At 39.9% G+C, this 22,603-nt stretch overlaps 1 long non-coding RNA gene across 1 annotated transcript; it reads right to left on the bottom strand.

Annotated features, from left to right (window-relative positions):
• Positions 1-1,560: 1,560 nt before the first annotated feature.
• LOC133780466 (uncharacterized) lies at positions 1,561-21,761 on the bottom strand. The gene is made up of 2 exons (XR_009869342.1): positions 21,561-21,761; positions 1,561-1,801 (listed from the first exon to the last, which is right to left on the bottom strand). It is a non-coding gene; the product is annotated as an uncharacterized LOC133780466 (long non-coding RNA).
• Positions 21,762-22,603: the final 842 nt, after the last annotated feature.

Raw genomic sequence — 22,603 nt, 5'->3', positions numbered from 1 at the left:
TGGACAAAGCTCTAGTGGTGATTAGGGAATCTCCACAACTGAGGAAACGGTCGAGGGGCAGAAGGAGAAGCGAGCTATTTGGTTATTATGGTTGCTTTATCCTTAGGATCCTGGCTTGAAGGAGCATTGATGGTGGTTACCTCACTTTTATGCTTTCGCTCCCAGTGGAGCGACCACCGGCATCGAAGCTAAGAGCCTTCTCTTTCTTTACTGCTGGACAAGAGCTAGCAAAAGCATCTGCGAGCCCACCATCTATTGGTCCGCCCATGCTTTCTTATGCAAAGATGAAGGAAAAAGTTAGCAAAACTTACTTAAACAATTATTACAACGGACAAGAAAGTCAATAATCCTACCCTCCGAGCTAGAGGAGTAGTTTATCAAAATTATTTTAGGGACACTACCGAGTTTATTAAGATCAGGGCTATTAAGGTCTAGGATATGAGTTTCAGGAATATGTGTTCAATAATTTTGCTACGCAAGTATATGTAATCACAATTCAGTAAAAATTAGATAAATACGTGTATCGTCCCACAGAGATTGAATTATTAGTTATCAATAATTAATTTTCTATTTCTAATAAGTTAACAAAAGGCTGATTATAAAAGAAAACTAAAATATAAACATAAAATTATGTAACGAAAACAATTAAAAAATTAAAAAAAATACCACTAAATAGAATTAATCTAATGGATGAGAAACACTAGAGAATTTATTTTCGTCGTCTTTCCCTCTCCTTTTTCACTAATGAAATATTTCATAATTATTCTTCTTATTGATATAGCGAGCATCCAAAAAGATATATATTCAAATTAGGATATATAAACTTCAACCTATATAAGAATTTCCTACATCTCAATGATAAACTCAACATATAAGAGGCATTAAGAACAAAAAATCATAAAACTACACATATAAGTACTCTCGTCCAATATTGAAATTTTCGTCTAATCAATCGCAACATGTTTAAATATCATGTTTCAGAATTTGTGTCAAACACATATAGATCATGCAATATATGGTCAACCAATCACAAACAATTAAACTAAAATTCAAAAGATCTCAACAATGAAGAAGAAAATATGAAATTGCATTAATTCATATAAGAGTTTTTAGAGGCTCCATTAAAAACCCTAAAAATTAACGTAGTTGATATTCATAATATCAACATCCATTAAACTAAAATTAAACATAATTTCAGATTAAAGAAGAAAGAAAAAAAACTCTACATACGATCCAATCTTCTCCAATGAATTCCCAATCGTCCTCTCCAAGTCTAGGGCTCTAAAAACTGTGTGTGTTTTTTATCCCTGCCTTTTCCCAAAGTGAAGGGACCAAAATACCCTTCATTTAAGTTTGCAAAAATCTTCGTTTCCGGATTACCGACGCGATCGTGCTGCTTCATCGAATAGCCATGCGGCTCTATGAACATGATTGTTGTAACGCCCTAACATACAAGAACTGTTACCTAGTATGTTTAAAATAATGTTTAACTCTCTAAGAAAGTCATTTGGACTCAAAAGTGTCATTTAAAAATAAAACAGTGAACTAAAATGCCAATGGTTGATAAAAAGATTCATGTCATTTAATTTGAATCAATAAAAGTTACATGGGATCACATTTAATTTAAGAAAAACGTATCTATAACTTGTGTACACAAAATAAGTTGGCCTAAGCGACAAAATTAGACTTTTGACTCAAGTCAATAAGATAACTCAACCCCATTGATTGAGCAGGCCAAACATGTACACACTTTTGCCAAGCCCTCCATCTCATGGTTGATCTAGCTTTCCTTTGCCGTTACCTACATCATTGAGCACCCGTGAGCCAAGGCAAGGAAGAAAAGTTCCACAAGGCATAAATAATATCACAACATGTAACACTAACCAATCCGAAGCCAAACTTATTTCCAGCAAATTCTAAGTACAATAATGACTCCAAAAGAAGTATACAACTTAATATACATCATATAAAATCAACCAAACGTCAAAATACATGTTCTAAGTCATAAATTTAAGACTTATGGCTAAAACCCCCAATTTTCCCCAATCTTTAAAACTAAACAAAAATCATGGGTTTCAATTCGAATTTAGAGATTAAAAAGTTCATAAACATGTTTCGAATCTCAACCTACCATAGAAACAACCTAGCATCATCAAATTTTGAAAATAAACTAAAATCTTCAAATTCCATCAAGCATAATAAGGAAGAACATGAAGAAAATTCTTACCTTTCTCTTGTGATTGAATCATATGGAAATGAAGTAATTAATAGCTGCCAATCCTCCTCTAAAGCTTGGAAATCTCTAGACAATTTGGAGGAATTCAAGAGCTTGGTTGAGAGAGTTTTGTGAGGGAGTGTTCTTGAGAGAAATGTAAAGATGATGAAATAATAAGGGAATGGTCATCTTATTACCATCCATGCACCGAAAAGACTAAAATACCCTTCATCTAATTTCCGCTCCATACTAACACCAAGGGAAAAATGATCATCTCACATAAACATCTAATTACCATCTGTTGATGGTAAGAACTCATCAACTAAGTTAAATTGAGAACTTTATGAGTTATAAAAGAAATAGATTCAAATCAAATGAACTTCAAGTCAACTTTCTTATGATTTCCACGCTAATGTCAATGCTGAAATATCAAACTGAAAAATAGAGAGAATGTGTAGTGTCTATTAGGAAAATCTGGTTACAAACTTTTCTAAAAAAACCCTCTTACCCTTTTCAGGTGAAGAGAGGTCATATTTATAGTGGAGCATTATTGGCTCATTTTACACGGTGGTCCCTGGGGACACCACTTTGTAGATGCAGTCTACAGATAGTAGTGGGGCTAGGAGTGTGGTGGTTGGCTCCAGTACATGCTCAGGGTCTACGGGAGAACGTCATCTTTAGTACTTAGTTATACCTCCACCATTTGTTTAGTACGAATGTCAGAGGTTCGCTGGGAAGGACCACATCAGGTACCCCATTCGTACGACCACTACTTGTCTAGCGTGGCCTTTAGGGTCAGTCACCTATGGCAGTCAGAGTCGTACCTCCATACGTACTTCGTATTCGTATGATATTTTTTGTGTCACTCGTGGGTTTTCTTATACTCATCATGCACCTTGCTCTCTTAAACTTTAAAGGTGGGAAAGCTTGCACGCCATCATGAGTAACAGACCTAGCCACCTTCACAAATTCTGGCTTTATATCAAACGATGATTGGGCCCTTACTAGTTCCCCTCATATGACGAGGCAAGGCACCTTTCACGGATCTCCACCAAGGCAAGACAAGGGGTCTCGCATGGACCCTTGGGTGCGAGTCACATCATCTCACATGGCGAGGCTTATTAGCCTATGGTGAGGCATGCGTTGGTAAGCAACATGTGGCCCTATGCCCGAGGAAATCTCTGCGAGACCCTCGGCACATGGTCTTGGTGTGCTTGGTGCGAGGCCCCTCTTCGCGAGACCCTCAGTGCGAGGCCTTGGTGCGCCTGGTGCGATGCCTCTCTCCACGAGACCCTCGTCGCGAGGCCTTGGTGCGCCTGGTGCGAGGCCCCTCTTCGCGAGACCCTCGACGCGAGGCCTTGGTGCGAGGCCCCCCTCCGCGAGACCCTCAGCGTGAGGCCTTGGTGCGCTTGGTGCGAGGCCCTTATCTGCGAGACCCTTGGCGTGAGGCCGTGCTGCGTAGCTGAGGTGATGTCCGTGAGACACTGGTGCGAGGAAACATGTGTGCGAGACGCCTGATGCACACAAGACGTTAGGTGTGCGCGTTGCTCCAGGGACATGCGAGGTGACTGGTGCGCACGAGGTGCTTGATGCCTTTTATGATAGTCTTGCAGTACGAGTGGGCCTCACCCATCGACAGAGTGGACCTTACAGGACTGTAGACATGGTTACTTTGGACCGTCAAGGGACCTTAGACAAGTGATGTGGGTCCTTAACCGATGTGGAATTTTTAGTATCCACACTTGCCCCCGTAGTCTACAAGAGGGTCTTCAGGCTCTGTGGTAGACTTCACGGTGTGATGCTTTTTGGATGCCCACAAGGTATTAACTTGCTTCTTCATTTTGACATTATAGAGAAATGAACTTTGGAGTTGAAGACTTATTATGAGATTTTGAGAATGAATGTGAGCCTATCATTTTGATCTGCGAATCCCAAGGCAAGTGCCAAGCCCCCCTCTTGACCATTGATCAAGCAGTGGATCTAATGCCTAAGGTGAGTTTTTGGTTCTTTATTTGCTCACCATTTTTTTATTTTTGCTTTCTTGTAGGCTTCTCTGGTGGCTCAACGCTTCGCCGAATCGGTGCAGGACCTCTCCTCGTCGAATGCTGAAAGGGACCATCTCATGGTCAAAGTTTAGGAGATTCAGAGGGAGCTTACTGACAATAGGTTCAAGCTGCAGAAGGCCTTGGCAAAGGCCTCTTCGTTCTCCAAAAAGAGGAGGAAAGCGGAAGCCAAGGCTGTGATGTTGTAGGAGAGGGTCGCTAGCTTGGAGGCTGATCTTGGGGGAGCGGAAGCCAAGGCTGCAACGTTGCAGGAAAGGGTCACTCTTGTGGAGGTGAATTCGGTCGAGATCGAATACAAATCCATATATTGCCTCCTCTATGGAGTGTGGAGGCAAAATCGTAACTTCGATTTCTCCACCTTTGGTGAGCATGTCGTCACCAAGGTGGCCGAGTGGAATGCTCGTGGCGGGTGGCCTTGAGATTTTGCTTCTGCAGTTTTTATCATTTAATTCGATTTGATTGTACGCTCATTTGAACCTCATTTTTTTTGGAACTTTTCTAAGTCCTGCCACATTATTGCAACTTTTTTATATATATATATGTGATCATTTGTTTTTGCTTCTCTATGCTTGAGGTCCTTTTGAGCTCGCAAAAAGGGGTTCAATAGGTCTCTCTTTGGTGCACCTTGATTGTATTTATAAGGATATGTTGACCCTTTGGGTTCTAGCCATCCTTCTATATACTTTTGCATGCGCTTATTATTTCTTCCGAGAAGCGTCCTTCTCGTCCTTATGCCTAGTACTATTTTTTGTAAGGGTCTCTTTTAGGACCCTTTTTGGCTAGACGGCTTGGTGGCCGCTCTAGGCTTATTGGTGTATGCTCTTCCTGAGGCCTTTCCTCTCGTGGAGGTATCAACATTTATTAGGAGGCTCTTCCTGAGGCCTTTCTTCTCGTGAAGGTATCAATCTTTATTAGGAGACTCTTCCTGAGGCCTTTCCTCTTATGGAGGTATCAACCTTTATTAGGAGGCTCTTCCTGTAGGACCTTTTGACCCTCTTGATGTTCATAAGGGTAGCTATTCCTTGTGAACTCGAGAGATGCCTTGCAAGGTTTTCTTCCTTTTTTTTTTTTCTAAGGGTCTCTTTTAGGACCCTTTTTGGCTGTGTACTCTGCCCCCCAGGTGGTTGGTGAGATTTATCTCGTTGGGCACTTTGATCATTTTGCTCATGCACTTTGATAATTCCAATTGGTGATATGTACACAAGACTTAGATACGTGCTCACATAAATGAGGAGTGTGACATGCCAATAAGAAACATATTCATTAAAAATAAGGAGAGTACATAGGTATTTATGGCGACAATGATCTTACTACATATTAGGGCATCTAAGTTAGCCCTCTAATTCATAGCTATTGGAGGGATAACTTTGGTAACCCTTTTGATTTATCATACTAAAATTGGAGGTTTACCCGATGTTCCCTCTAAGGCTTGTATGCACAACCATCGATTCTGATCTCCTTAGTAACTTTGGGGTTGAACTCTCTCAGGTTTGTGCTCCCATGCACTATCATCGCCATAAGTTTTGAGAGTCTCATGGCTATGCGAAGGGACATATTATAACATTCCCTAGATTCTTTCTGTTCCCCTTTCACGCTCGCTATCCCTCCAAGAGTTGGGAATTTTATGGCCAAGTGGTATGCTGCGGTTATCGCCTTCAATTCTCTCAAGGAGGGTCTCCCTAATACCGCGTTGAAGGCCGAGGAACAACTTACTACGAAAAAGTTTGTCATTACAGTGGTCTGTCTGGGCAGCTCTACCATGGTGAAGGCTAACTTGATTGCGCCCAGGGGCTGTATCGAGTCTCCTGTAAACCCATACAAGGAGGTGTTACAGGGCTTTAGGTTCCTGATGCCTAGTCCCATATTCTCTAAGGCCGGGCGATATAGGATGTCTACGGAGCTTCCATTGTCCACCAGGACCCGATGTACCCTCATGTTAGCGAGCTGAACAGTCAACGCCAAGGGGTCATTGTGAGGGAAATGCACACCCCGAACATCTTCTTCGCTGAATGTTATCGAATCGTTCTCCCCCTTAAAGCTCATTGGGGGGCGTTGTTCCAAACTTAAGACGCATGGAGGTGGACTTCTCCTGGCTTCCCTGACATACTTATCTCGTGAGGTCCTTGATTCACCTCCAAACCCTGGCCCTTCGAAGATGGTCCTAACTTCTCCTTTCACCTTTGGGGCTTCATCTCATGCCTGTGGTGAGGATACTCCTTCTTCCGATCTTTGGTTTTCTTTGCGGACGTATCTACCCAAGTGTCCCCTTCGTATAAGCTCTTCAATTTCCATCTTGAAATGAGTGCATTCTGCAATGGTGTGCCCAATGTCTTTATGATACTAACAATACTTTCTAAGATCTCTTTTTTATCAATCCCTTTTCATTGGTGACGGTCTCCTGAAGGGGGCTTGATTCTTGTTTGCTACGAAGACATGTTCCCTAGTATGTGTTAGGTCTGTGTAGAAAGTGTGGGATGTCCGCTTGGGGCTACCTCCGTGCTTGTGCTTCCTCTAGTGGTCATCTCTTGGCCCTTCGTACACTCTTTCCATTATTGCGTCATTTGAACCGTCAGGGGCTGAATGCTTGACAATTGATGCCTTCAGGTTCTCATGGCCATCTTCGACATGAATGTACTTTTGGGCTCGTTTGTAGAAATCATCTAAGTTAGTGGCCGGGCGCATCCCGACTGTAATGGCCATTTTTAACTCCCCATGGATTAGGCTTCCAACTTTGGATACCTCCATATTGAACCTATGGATGTAGCTATTCAGGCTCTCTTCTTCTCCTTGTTTGACATTAGCGAGGCTGGTGCCTGCCATGGTGTAATCACGCACAATGTGATGTTGCTAGAGAAATTCATCATAAAGTTGTTGCCAAGACCTAATGGACCCTGGCCGGAGTCTCTAAAACCACTTGTACGCAGGACCCTTTAACGTGACAACAAAACAATGGCATCTGACTTTGCTAGTAATTCCCCTTAGTTTCATCAAGTCATTGAACGCATCCAGATGGTATTTTGGATCTATATTGCCCTCATAAGGGGTTATGTGAGGCTCTTTGAAGTTGGCCGGGAGCCACATGACTTGGATTTCTCTAATGAAGGGCAATTCGTAATCAAACTCATCATCGACAGTGTGTCCCCCAGATGCGGTGATTATCTTACTCCGCATGCTCCTCATTTCCTCGTCTAAGTCTCTCCTCCTTTTGTTCAAGGAGTCTCTTAGGTCGGATGGATTGGCCCTTCCTTTCAATTTGTCTTCCAGGGGAGCCATAGGAGATGTAGTCCTCTCGTTCGTCCTTTTCTTGTTGAGTTCTTCCCTTAGGTCTAGGGGTGTTTCCTTTGAAGTGACTTCAACTTCGTTATGAGGTTTAGCGTTGTTCTTCTTCCCTGGCCTCTGGGGCTACTTCGCCTGCCCAAGATGTTCGCGCTGCTTTTTCTGATGGGTATTACTAGTGGAGAGCCGAGTCCTCCCATCATCCATAAGGACCATGGTTTCTCCACCCTCTGGGCCTTTTTCCTTTCATCTAGGAAGGGGCACGCTTGATTTTCCTTGTAGTAGGTCATTCAACACCCCTTGCATATCTTCTAAGGTGGTTTCTAGCCTTTGGTTCTTCCGGTGTAACTTGCATATCTCATCTTCGTAAAATGAGACCTAGAGCTCGAGCTTATGGAATGCACTCGATGACCCTTGTCGGGCTGGTGCGTTGATGGACCCGGATCTTGTCGGCCGAAGTTCGGCACCTGCATTGGCCTTCGTGGCGGAAACTCTCTGGCATCTTTTGCGGGAGCACTTGGTGGTCTCGGATGGTTCTCATCAGGCTAGACAACTGGGGACGAAGCCTCCCTTTCATCTCCATGGACCATGGGCTCCTTTGGAGCACCCACATTTTTGGGTAGCGGAGGATTCTTCATGGAGGCCTTCAGGTGATCTCCGTCGAGGTGGACCTCCACCTCTCATAGTTCTCTCAATCGCTTAGAGCATCTTGGCATCTTTTCCTACTGGAATCAATGGAAGAACAGTGGGTTGGCACTTATCCTTTCCACAGACGGCGCCAAGCTGTTGACGGAAAGAACTTGTCAACTAAGTTAGATTGAGAAATTTATGAGTTATGAGTTAGATTGAGCACTTTATGAGTTATTAGCAATGCTGAAATTTGAAACTAAAAAATAGAGAGAATGTGTAGTGTCTAGCAATGTGTGGTTACAAACTTCTCTCAAAAAATCCTCCTCCCCTTTTCAGGCGAAGGGAGGTCATATTTATAGTGGGGCACTATTGGTTCATTGTACATGGTGGTCCCTGGGGACACGACTATGTAGATGCAGCCTACAGATAGTAGTGGCACCAGGAGTGTGGTGGTCGGCTCCAGTACTTGCTCAGGGTCTACGAGAGTACCTCTTCTTTAGTACTTAGTGATACCTCCACCATCTGTTTAGCACGAACATCAGAGGTTGGCTGGGAAGGACCACATCAAGTACCCCATTCGTACGACCACTACTTGTCTGACATTGCATTTAGGGTCAGTCCCTTGCGGCAGTCAGAGCCGTACCCCCGTACGTACTTCGTATTCGTATGATCTCATGCACCCTGTTCACTTAAACATTAAGGGTGGGAAACCATGCACACCATCATGAGTAACATACCTAGCTACCTTCACCAATTCTAGCTTGATATCAAACGATGGTTGGGCCCTTACTGGTTCCCCTCATATGACGAGGCAAGGAACCTTTCACGGATCTCCACCCAGGCAAGACATGGGGTCTCGAATGGACCCTTTGGTGCAAGGCACATCATCTCACATGGCGAGGCTTATGAGCCTATGGCGAGGCATGCGTTGGCAAGCGGCATGTGGCCCTATGCACGAGGCACTGGGCGTGGCCGAGGCAATCTCTGCGAGACCCTCGAAACGAGGTGTTGGTGCGTCTGGTATGAGGCCCCTCTCCGTGAGACCCTCGGCGCGAGGCCTTGGTGCTCCTGGTGTGAGGCCCCTCTCTGCGAGACCCTCAGCGTGAGGCCGTGCTACGTGGCCGAGGTGGTGTCCGCGGACACTGGCGTGAGGCGAGATGCGCGTGAGACGTTGGGCACGCATGCGAGACGCCTGATGCATGTGAGACGTTAGGCGGGTGCGTGGCTCCAGGGATGTGTGAGGTGATGGGTGCGCGCGAAGAGCTTGATGCCTTTTATGATACTCTTGCAATGCGAGTGGGCCTCACCCATCGACAGAGTGGACCTTACAGGACTTTAAACATGGTTACTTTGGACTGCCAAGGGACCTTAGACAAGTGATGTGGATCCTTTACCGTGTGGAATTTTTAGCATCCACACCATCATTACTGTTTATCACATTAATCTCCAATTACCTCAATAATATCATCAAGTATAAAATTTCTGCCAACTAACTTAACCTCAACCATATTCCTAAACTCAACCAGAGTCAGATATTTCCATTGTGGTATTCTGCTATTATTGCTTGAAGAAGTCCACTATTTCCGACATTCAATATATTATCACATAATGATGTGGTCATAATGCACATACCATATATAATAAAAAATAGTCCTCAACGGGTCAAATTACAAATATGCCTGTACTCACCATGGATGGGCCTTAAACACATTTAATGCACATAATCAAATATTTTCAATTATATAATAATATAATTAATCGAATAATTCCACTCATGCTCCCGGGCATGCCATTAAGGTACATAAACTTATTAGGTGTTTTCAGGCATTACAGTTGCACTATTGGCCCTCTACGACCACGCTACCTGCTCCAAAATGCCATTGTTCTCATGAATTTTGTCCTTTTGTCGACATTTAAGACCTTCAAAAACCTAAAAACACACATAAACAAGCGCAAAATAGAACAAAATAAGCCTAATTAACTAAAACATTCCCTAAAAAGTCACACTGAAATGAGTCTAATTTTTTTTATCAATGGTTTCAGGAGAAATTTTTTTAGCGATTGGTTCATCATCAGAGCTGGGCTCGTATTCCCTGAATACTTGGTCTGGAAATAAAGTACTAGGTGAGATACGGGTATCTGATCACAAATAAGTACCATTCTCTTGGAACCGCCTACTCCTGAAACTAAACATGTTATCAACTAAAATAGTCCCAATTGGAAAACTATGGTCGTGATGGTGTACTAAGGAGTCCACGCATTCTTTATGGGTTACAATCTTTTCAGGATCAATATCCCTCACCACAACGGGGTGCAGGTTATACCAAGTTAACAAATGATAGAAAGTTGCTCAGTCATTATCATTCTGATGGTTACCTTGGCAAGAGGTGCATTACCATCACCAGAACGAGTGTGTTCCTAGTCAGCAACGTGGGTAGGACGCCTAAGTACTAATGGGGTTACCTACTCATCTTCTTCAACCTCCTCAACCACAGGGGGAGTTCTCTTCTTACTAGGGCTTTCAAGGTGGAAGGCCAAACTTTGATTAACCACCAAAAGTTTAGATAGCCTCATATTGGCATCTATCATGACAGCCCGCCAATCTTTCTCTTTGGTAGAGAGAGCGGCGAACTGGACATACTGAGCCTTCATAACTATTGACGCTTCAAACCTCTTGTAGATAGCTGCATTATAAGTAAAGATGGTTAGATTGGGCAGTGAATCATAGAGTGAACAGAAGGATTGAGACAAATAAAGTAATAAATTAGGAGGTTGGTTAAGGTATCGATGTTCACAGTTTGCAAAATCATTGGTCATAAAAAAATGTCTTTAGAATCCACCATCGCTTGTCTTCGGGTTAGGAATGGCCTTCAGACAAAAGAAATATAAAATAACTTATGGATAGAACGTTTCCCACTCGCTCTTGTGAATTAGGTATTTTAGTCCCTCGAGGAGGCTGTAGTTGTTTACGGGAAGCTAGAAAGGGGCAACCTTGACGTAGTTTAGGAAATCTGTGAAGTACGAGTTCAATAGCAGGAAAACCCCAGCCTTCAATTTTTCATCACTTCATGCGCCAAAGTCATCTTGTACAGGTGTGCAACTCCTTTCTCCCTTTATGTGGTGGGCGAGCATAGCACTTAGAGGTAATTTTGATACCATGACCTTCCTTGATACTTTTTATGTATTCCAACAAGTTAACTTGATACTCTATTTGTTAGCCTTATAGAAAGTGTCTGCGGTGGTGACAACTTCTCTTTCCACCACTGGTCGAAAGTGGGGAATTGGGGTGTCTTCAACGAGTTGTTTGCTTGAAGAGGCACTGGGTAGATTTTGGATTCGCTGACTCATGGTGATTGATGTAGTTATAAAGAAGTTCGCCAAGGCAGAAATCAACGGTAACTATTAGGCAGCATTTTAAGTGCACGACTATTGGAATTTTGGCTAAGTAAAAAGGCTTAGGACGAGCAGCACGATGTAGTGTTTGGCAATGGCCATATATAACCTCTTGTAGGTGCCTAGTGCTTAGGTAAATTTCTTTCCTTTGTTTCGAGTGTTGGTTGTGATCACATATCAATCGTGAATGACAAGTAAATCATGATTTTGCTTTGGAGTTCGAGGATAATATTTCTCAGCTCGTAGATGGGGATATCCATCTAGAACCATGTGTCAGGGCTGAGATATTTGATTAACCTAGTAAGGGTGCCTAATTTAACATCCCAATTTCCCTAATAAGACTTAGGGCCTTGATTAGGGAACTAAGAGGGCAATAATTGATTTAATTATGTATTACGTGATTATATGAATTATTTGAGTTATATTATAAAGTGACTATATTTGCATGTTTACGTGTATTAAACATGGATGTGGGCCCATTTCTTATTAGAAGGGAATTTTTCAGAATTTAGGCCCGTTGAGGGAAAATTTTGAATATATATGTGTGTTTTTTGATTGAGACCACAATATTATGTGGATATACTTGAGTTATTCGGCACGAGGTGATCTTGGGGAGTAAGTTAGCGATTCATTCATAATGGAGACAAATACCCGACTCAGGCTGAGCTTAGGGGTATTTTGGAAATTTAGTATAATATCGGGATTTATCGAGTAATGGGAAATTATTTGGTGATTATTTGAGGACATTGCAATTGATGAGGAAATTATGAAGCGTTAATTGAGATTGTGGGAAATGTGGCAAAAGAGTAATTTTCCCTTGAGGGCATTAGAGAACAAGGCATAGGCAAGGGGCATTTTAGTCTTTGTGCCAATGTAGTGAGTTAGTCACCAGAGTGCTTCAGTGGTAGGAAACAAAAGAACACTCAGAAACTCAGCTCACTCTCTATTCCTCATGTTCTCTCTCATTCTCTATTGAACCTTGGGTGGTTTTGAGGAAACTTGTGCAATTTAAGGCTTGGAAGCTTGAAGTTTGGTGCTAGGAATTGGTCAACAGCAGCCTAGGGTCATTCTTATTAATTGAGGCAATTTTCTTCACCTTTTAATTTATGAGTTTGTGGAGTTTTAGAGTGTGCTTGAGTTCTTAAACTCAAGGGTTGAATTATGGGTTTTTGATTGAGTTTTGATGTGTTCTTAATGTTGTTTATTGTTTTTTTGAGTTGCTGAGTCCATTTATGGGATTGGATTGGGTTAATCTGTGTTTTTGGGGTAGATTTGGGAGACTTGCGATTTTTGAAAAATTGCAGTTTTTCTATGTTCATAGGGACATGCCGCGAGCCTTTTCTTATGGTTCGCTAGTCTTATTTGTAAAGAAGAAGGGCAGTTCTATGAGGATGTGCATTGATTACAAGGAATTGAACAAGTTAACCATTAAGAATAAGTGTCCTCTGCCAAGGATAGATGACCTGTTTGATCAGTTGTAGGGCAAGACGGAGTTCTAGAAGATAGATCTTCAATCTGGTTATCACCAGTTGACTAATGCCCCAACCATTTTTTTGGATCTGATGAACAAGGTGTTCAAAGACTATCAAGATCGGTTTGTGATCGTCTTCATTGACGATATTCTAGTTTATTCTCCGTCAGAGGAAGAACATGAGAAACATCTCAAGTTGGTGCAATAAAGACTGAGAGAGCACAAACTATATGAAAAGTTAAAGAAGTTTGAGTTCCAGGCATTTTGTGGAAGGGTTCTCAAGGATTGCTACCCCACTGACGGAACTGACACGCAAGAACCAGAAGTTTGCGTGGTTAGATAGGTGCGAGAACAACTTCCAGGAGTTAAAGCAGTGATTGATTACAACTCCAGTACTGAGTCTTCCAATAGATCAGGAGATGTTTGTGGTGTACTGTGATGCTTTGAGACAAGGATTGGGTTGTGTTCTTATGCATGCAGGGAAAGTGATTGCTTATGCATCACGTCAGTTTGAGGAATATGAACAGAGATATCCTACTCATGATCTGGAGATAGTAGCAGTGATATTTGCATTAAATGTATGAAGGCATTACCCTTATGGGGAGAAGTATGAGATATACACTGACCAGAAGAGCCTTAAGTATTTCTTCACGCAGAAAGACCTAAACATGGGACAGAGGTGTTCGTTAGAGTTGGTAAAGGGTTATGACTGTGAAATCATGTATCACCCAGGAAAAGCCAATGTGGTGGCAGATGCCATAAGCATGAAGGGGTCGGGGCAATTATATAGTGTGAGACAGATATCTAAGGACTTGGAAAAGGATATGACCAGAGCATGAATAGAATTAGTTGTGGGCCAGTAAGCCAACGTCACAGTACAGTCTACTCTTTTGGAGAGGATAAAGAAAAGTCAGCCGAGTGATCCACATCAGATGAGGATTAGAGGGGACGTCCTAGCTGGAGTGGCTAGGGACTATAAAGTGTCAGAGATGGGCTTATTGAGATACAAGGGAGGGATCTGTGTTCCGATGGATACTGTTATAAGATGGGAGTTTCTGGTTGAATCTCATACTACCCTTTACTATTTGCATCCATGCACCATAAAGATGTATCAGGATCTGAGGACTTTGTATTGGTGGCCTGGGATGATGAGGGATGTAACCGAGCATGTGGCTAAGTGTCTGACGTGTCACTAGGTCAAGCCTGAGCATCAGAGACCAACAAGGTTATTATAGCCTCTGGATATCCCATAGTGGAAATGGGAGGATATCACAATGGATTTTTTTGTTGGGTTACCCAGGACCGTGGGTCAACATGATTTGGTGTGGGTTATCGTGGATCGATACACCAAATTAGCTCACTTCTTTCCAGTGAGGACAACTTATACTGTTGACCAGTACGCAGATCTCTATGTGAGAGAGATAGTGCGCCTTCATGGGGCTCTGAGGTTGATTGTATCAGATCGGGACCCCACATTTACTTCCAAGTTTTTGGGAACTTTGTAGAAGGCTATGGGTACACAGTTGAAATTTTGTATCGCTTATCATCCTCAAACTGATGGTCAATCTGAGAGGAGGATTCAGATATTAGAGGACATGCTGCGAGCATGTGTTCTGGACTTTGAAGGGTTCTAGAGTAAGTATTTTCCTTTGATAGAGTTTTCCTACAAGAATATCTATCATTCGACCATTGTATTAGCTCCTTATGAGATTCTATATTGTTGGAAATGTAGATTGCCCATTCACTGGGATGAGATGGGAGAAAGGAATTACTTGGGTCCTACGGTAGTTCAAAGGACCAATGAAGCTATTGAGAAGATCAGAGCTTGGATGCTCATGTCTCAGAGCAGACAAAAAAGTTATGTAGATCCGGAGCACAGGAACGTGGAGTTCCAAGTGGGAGACTATGTCTTCCTTAGAGTTTTACCATGGAAAGGGGTGAAGAGATTTGGAAAGAAGGGCAAGTTGAGCCCTAGGTTTCTAGGACTGTTTGAGATCCTGGAGAGGATTGCTCAGGTGGCCTATTAATTGGCCTTACCTCCGGCATTGTCGGCCGTACACAATGTGTTTTATATTTTGACGCTTCAGAAGCATGTATCAGATGTGACTCATGTATTGAGTTACGAAGATTTAGAGCTGCAGGCAGATCTTTCTTATGAAGCACAGCCAATCCAGATACTAGATAGGAAGGACAAGGTCCTGAGGTACAAAACCATACCTTAGGTTGACGTATTATTGAGGACCAGAACGGTAGGGTAGGCGACCTGGGAATTAGAGTCCAACATGCGGGATCAATATCCCGAGCTATTCATGTAAAATTTTGAGGACGAAATTCTTGTAAGAAGGGGATAATTGTAACGTCCCAATTTCCCTAATAAGGCTTAGTGCCTTGATTAGGGGGCCAGGAGGGCAATAATTGATTTAATTATGTATTATGTGATTATATGCATGATTATATGAATTATGTGAGTTACATTATAATATGACAATATTGGCATGTTTAGGTGTATTAAGCATGCATGTGGACCTGTTTCTTATTAGAAGGGTATTTTTGTAATTTTGGCCCGTTGAAGGCATATTTGAATATATATATATATGTGTGTGTGTGTGTGTGTTTTATGATTGAGACCACATTATTATGTGGATATATTTGAGTTATTCGGCACGAAGCGATCAAGGGAGCAAGTTAGCGGTTTAGTCATGTCAAATACACAGCTCGGGGTGAGCTTAGGAGTATTGTGGTAAATTAGTACATTATCACGATTTATCGGGTAATGGGAAATTATTTGGTGATTATTTGAGGATATTGGAATTGACGAGGAAATTATGAGGAGTTCATTGAGATTGCGAGAAATGTGGCAAAAGACTAATTTTCCCTTGAGGGCATCAGAGAGCAAGGCATAGGCAAGGGGAGTTTTAGTCTTTGTACCAATGTAGTGACTTAGCCACTAGAGTGGTTCATGGGTAGGAAACAAAAGAACACTCAGCAACTCAGCTCAGTCTCTCTCATTCTCTCTTGAACCTTGGGTGGTTTTGAAGAAACTAGTGGAAATTAAGGCTTGGAAGCTTGATGATTGGTGCTAGGAATTGGTTAACAGCAGCATAAGGTCATTCTTATTAATTGAGGTATTGTTCTTCACCTTTTAATTTATGAGTTTGTGGAGTTTTAGAGTGTGCTTGAGTTCTTAAACTAAAGGGTTGAATTATGGGTTTTTGATTGAATTTTGATGTGTTTTTAAGGTTGTTTACTGTTTGTCTGAGCTGTTGAGTCCCAATCTGTTGTTGGATTGGGCTAAATATGTGTTTTGGGGTGGATTTGGGAGACTTACGATTTTTGAAAATCGTAGTTTTTCTGAGTTCGTAGGGAGGTGCCTTAAACCGCCTTGGTGCCCATGAACTGAGTCCCAACGCACCCCCGTGAACCTAGAAATCCCTGGGTTTTTCCAGCATTTTCTCCCAACTCAATTCATGAAAATCTAACACAACATACACCAGAACTAGAAATCCAATCACTATACCACAATAGCCTACCCAGAGCATCACATCCTGCTCAAATTCTAACCAAAATCCCTCTAATAACCTAGAATTCATCAAAACCCCTTGAAGCCTAAAACTTAAGAACACCTATACTAACAGCAGAATTCCACCCACCAATTAAAGCTTAAACCTTACCTTGATAATGGCGATGATGTCCTTGAGTTGCACCTCAAAGTCCTAGCCTTAATTCTCCAGCCCTCAAGCTTAAATCCTTAAGCTTTCTTTTCCGAAGCTTCAAATCTCCTAAGGCACAAGAGAGGGTGAGAGAGAACGCGAGTGAGAGGGAGAGAGAGCTGAGATTGAGGTTCTAGTTTGATCTTCCTTTCCATGAAGTTTATCCTTTCTTACCCTTTAATTAAAAGGACCAAAATGCCGTAAAATCAACTCGACCCTTTTGTTGCCCATAAGGGCAAAACGGTCATTAGACCCAATTCTCGCTAATTCCTCGAATTGTCCTACAAATTCTCAATTAATCCCAACACGCTCAACTAACTATCAAATAATTACCTGTTACTCGATAAATCCCAAATATAGGTTAAACTTCCCAAAATACCCCTAGGCTCACCCTGAGCCGAGTATTAAACCCTGCTGTGACTATTCCACTAATCCGCTCACTAGGATCGCCTCAAGCCGTATACTGCAAATATATCCACATAATAATGTGGTCCCAACCACTTAACACATGTAATTGCATTTATGCTCTCAACGGGCCAAAATTACAAATATGCCATTGTAGACAGAAATGGGCCTATATGCATATTTAATACATATAAACATGTATATAAATATATATTCGTATTATCATATAAATCATGCATGCAACATAGTCACACACGCTAATCAAGGTACTAAACCCTATTAGCATTTTTGGGACATTGCATAACTTATCTAGTTATTTGGGGCATGAGCTAGGTAGGTTGAGCTACGACACGTGTCTAGTTATTTGGGGCACGAGCTATCTTGTGGAGAGCCACAAATCACTTATCTAAATTGAATGCATGCATGAGCAGGGTTATTACTGCCAGACATGCTTATTATGATTTTGTTATTAACTGCTTATGAGCTTGTTTAAGTTTTCTTGCCGAACCTCGACTCACGGGTGCTTTCTGGTGCAGTACATATGCGGCTGCTTGGCCACCATGGCCAGGGTTTCTCAAAGGAACTAGGGTCAAACCCTATTTTGCCGCTTAGGATAGCTTGTTGTAACTTTTGAGTTGTAATTAACCTTTTAGTTGTTATTCTGGGATCCCATGTATGGAATTAAACATTTTAATGAAATGGTTAATCATTTTGACCAAATTTTTTAACCCTAAACCGTTAATCACGTTTAGTTACACATTTATGGCGAAGAGACTCGTTTAGGGAGTCTAGCAGTATTTAAAATACTCAGTGTAACGTTCTTGGCTATCCAGGATATTACACCTACTATTTCACGCAGGCCTCTAAAGCATGCTCTCTATCCTTGAGAAGTACAGAGACTATCTCGAATATCGTGCAGTGGAAATCCGGATTGGAAAGAAGTTTCAATGCAAACAAGTTGCTTAGATTGCAGGACCTACATGTTTTTAGAATTCAATGGCTAGCACTCATATTCAAACCCATTTTACCCACAAATTTAAACCTCGATATCTAAACCTATTTACCATATCTTTTTCAAATTTTTAGCCTTATAGCTCATTGTGTATGTTCTCCTATTCTACGCCTATGCAATAACTCAAGATTTAAAAAAATGTACAAAGACATATCAGAGAATTTTTAGAATGTAATAAAATTAATATGAAAGACTTACTTAGAAATGAGTCGATTGCGATGATGATTAGAGGAGATTGACCTCAATGATGCAGTCGATTTGAGAAGATTAGTTGGAGTAAATCTTGAGAAAGTAGAAAGGGAAAGAAGGATAATCTAGAATTTTCGGGAGTTGGAAGGGAAAAGGTAAGAGCTAAGAGCAAAAGATGATGAGGTATATACAGGAGGGATTCATGCAAAATCGAGAACTGTTCGATTAGGAAAATTTTAGATTGAATGGCTAGAGATAAATGGATGAAACAGAAATAAAGAAACGAAGAGACAGCTGTCATCCATAGTCAGAAATCGAATAGACTTCTATAGGGATGCGACACGTTTCAAAATACTTGAGAGGGTAGGTGAGCATGTTTCCCAAAGAAAAGTGAAAAAACCTCTACTCAGTTTGTTAGAAATATGGAGACTTCACGCACGAGTAGAGGTTTGGGGGAAAATGTTGTAGCGGAAAAATACGAGAAAACGTGTCATGATTGTAGTACAGTATTATAGCGAGAAAGTTTGAGAAAACTATTTGTATGATAGTATTTTCTAGATAAGCTTAAATACAGGCTAAGTGTCGTACCAGGTCCTTGATTCTAAACTCTAGATGGTTCTATTCAGTCCAAATTGAATGGTCAACCTTGATCCTTGATTCGCTCCATCTTAGTTTGGGTAATGTGGCTAACCTTATTAAATCATCTTAAACCTGTTCGAGTTCGCTTGGTCTGGTTTCAACCCGCGAGGGATTAGATGTAAGGATGTTCGATGCACAGGAAATTCCTTGAGAATCAGAGATTTACTTCTTAAAAAGGAAATTATGTGATTTCTTGTATTAAATGTAATCAATTATCCATTGAGGGATTATATTGTAATTATGGGTAGATATCCAAACTTGTTCATCTCCCAATATAAATAGAGAGGGAATGAACAAGAAGAGTGATGACTATTTGAGATATCAAAACTCTAGAGAAATTGTCTCAGATAATTCTCGATAAGAACATTAAGAAATAATGTTGACTCGTAGACTAGGTGAATTTAACCATTGAACCATGTAAAATTTGTGGTGTTTTCTTTTATTCATTTACGGTTTATTCAAGCCTAAAACTCTTCTTTTTAATTTATAATTCTCAGTTGACGAAAAACTTCGTCAACATGTAGTATACTAAATATTATTCTTTGCTAAATATGGCAATTTGTTATACTATAGGCTAATAATTAGTTTCTAAAACAGGATTGAATGTAAGACAACATTGTCTTAAATATTAAAACACCATAATATAACCTAAAAATGAAGGGCATATTTTTTAAAGTAATTAATTGGTATTTAGACGTAATTAAATTTTTAACAAAAAAGCTCGGAGGTAACCAAAATATATCTAAAACAATATGATCTAAAAATGATATTTTTTATGAAAAGGTAACCAATCAATAATTGTAAGTAGAAAAACGGTTGCTTTTGAAAAACTAAGAAAAAGGAAAATAATTCGGGTAGCGTGATTCGTGCTTTTTTTTCCGTGCTTAGCTATCATAATTCAACATTTTCTCTTTGAGATATAATATTTTTTTATTTTCCAGTATCTTTCATAAAGTGGCATGCCATTTATGTAAATGAAATGTGCCGAGATATCTTTGAAAATATTTTATATTGTACGTATATATGACAATTTTTTTATAGAGGCTTCACTTTAAGACCTACCGGTGGGGCTCTCAGTGTTCTTGACCTATGAATAGTTTTCAGTGCGATTTTTTTTATGACTGTGTATATTGTAGCTATTTAGAGTTTTCTGCAAATTTTCAGAAAATTTCAAATAGTTTACAGTACCGAAAACTAGGTTCAAACATGTTGCTTTCAACGAGCATAAAAAAAATTAGTCACACGCGCAACAACATGTTTGAACTTAGTTTTCGGTACTGTAAACTATTCAGAATTTTCTGAAAATTTGCAGGATGCTCTAAATAGCTACAATATACACGATCATAAAAAAAATTGCGCCAAAAACTATTCACGGGTCGAGAACACTGAGTGCAGCACTGATAGGGTTTAAAGTGAAGCTTCTATAGGAGAATTCTCTTATCTATATTTATATATATATATATATATAAATTTCTCAATTTGATATAATATATGGGGTCTGATGTACTTTCCAGGCTACCGATTTTATATGACTAGTGAAATTTGAGATTATATACTTAAAAAACTTTATATTTATTAAATATATTTAATAATGTTGAAGTTTGAAAATTATACTTTAAATTTTATTTTGGACACAAATGCCCTTTTTTATTATTCCACACTCTTTCTCTTCTCTTCCTCTCTCACAAAAATTAAACACTATACCAAAAATCCCTCTATCACATAATTCTTACACTATTTTAGCATATAATTTTTTAATATATATTTCCCTATCCACTTAAAATATAATATCTAACTTTCTGAATATTGGTATTTAATAATTTTCTTATATTGTTTATTAGTTATTCATGAGGTTAATGTTAAATTTACATAATGGACATTAGATGTGAATTTATTTAACGTGTGCAATGGATTATTTCAGGGAAAAGTCCTTTAGTACAAAGAGAAGATGAAGGCCATTTTCATATCTAGAGCAGGGGAGAATTCATTAGAGATTAAGGATATTCATCTAGGGTTAAATTTATCCTTAGGTAAATATGATATTTATCATCTAAGTTATGTTCTTGGGTCATTAATAGAGGTTCTTTATGCAACCCTTAACATAAGGGTTGTTTATTTTGATTAATGCATGGGTTATTGATGATGTTTAAAATTATAGAAACATGATTAGGATCTACAATCTAGTTTAATAATGGAGTTGTGGGGTCATTATCATTGTAGATCATAGGTCGAAAATGACCATACAATAAAAATATCTTATTAATTCGCAAAATAATGTAACTTAATAATGTTTTTATGCCGCACATAAGAGCAAGCGGCATAAAAGACTAGGGTTATTAATTTGCATTTTGCGCTGTTAATAAGCACACCTAAAGAAGAAAAAAAAATTGAATCTAGCAAAGCTATATCTAGAACCCAACTTCAAACCTGGATTAAAAACATGAGCAGAAACTAAAATAATAAAAAAATATATATATCAGATCTCAAACATAAACTCAAATCATTGATCTCATATTAACATTAATAAGCCAAAAAATTGAAACTAAAAATAACTGACATTTTCATTACACTAGTCATTGTCGTTTCGACTTCCTGCTCGTCTCCTACAGACCAGCCACTATAGACCCCCTGTTCGTCGCCCTCTGCTTGCTAGCACCTGCAAAAGAGAGAGAGAGAGAGAGAGAGAGAGAGAGAGAGAGAGAGAGAGAGAGAGAGAAATGGTTTATTTGAGAAAAGTGAGCAAAAGAGAAGAGAAATAGAGAGATCATAAGAGAGAGGGAAAGAAAGTTATATATATAGTATGTTTATGAGAGAGTAGAGAATGAGACGTGTGAGAAATATTTTCTTAATTCTTTTTTATTATTTATTTATTAAATTTATATAAAATATGATATAAATAGGACATAGCGTGTGATGTATGGAAGAAAAAGAGATGATGAAAACATGGGAGAAATAATTTGTCAGATTAATTTGAGAGAAAACATATAAAGCAGAAGAGTGTGGTTGAGTGAAATTGTTATATTTCAAAAAAGTTAGAATTCACTTTATTACACCCATAAATGATATTTTGTTGTAGTGTGAAGTTAGGGTTTTTTTCAAAGCCTAGTCATGGAAGTTATAGTTTTGATTTTTTAAGAGTAGTTTATGGGTGATCATCATAATTTAATGTTAAAGAATATTATTGGTATGCTAGTAAAAAACGAAGGAGAATGAATAATGGATGTGACTAGTTGTGAGCAGGTGTGGCTGCATTAGACTTGGGCACAACCGTGTTGTGCGTGGCAAGGCTCAAGCCAACGTTGTAACGTCAGGCCTTGGAAATTAGATAATTTGGAGTTTTAGAGCACTTTTGAATTTTTCTCTTTCAACTAGAATGGAGAGTAGGGTAAGATGATTTCTTAAAAGTCCAGGGAAGAGGTTATGACCTTTCCTAGATAGTTGTGCCTTGTCTTTGATCTTTTCTCACTCAGATTGGGAGATTCAACAAGGTTAGAAGAAGAAGCGGGAATAAATAAAGTTGACTCATCTAAATCAAAACCTATGCATTTTTTTGAGAGAAATCTTAACGACATTCCATGTTTGCACTTAGTTGTCATCGAG

This window comes from Humulus lupulus, chromosome 5, assembly GCF_963169125.1.
Source record: "Humulus lupulus chromosome 5, drHumLupu1.1, whole genome shotgun sequence".
NCBI classification, from domain to species: Eukaryota; Viridiplantae; Streptophyta; class Magnoliopsida; order Rosales; family Cannabaceae; genus Humulus; species Humulus lupulus.
Note: the sequence above shows the minus strand (reverse complement) of the source record. Positions and strands in the feature narration are given on the sequence as shown.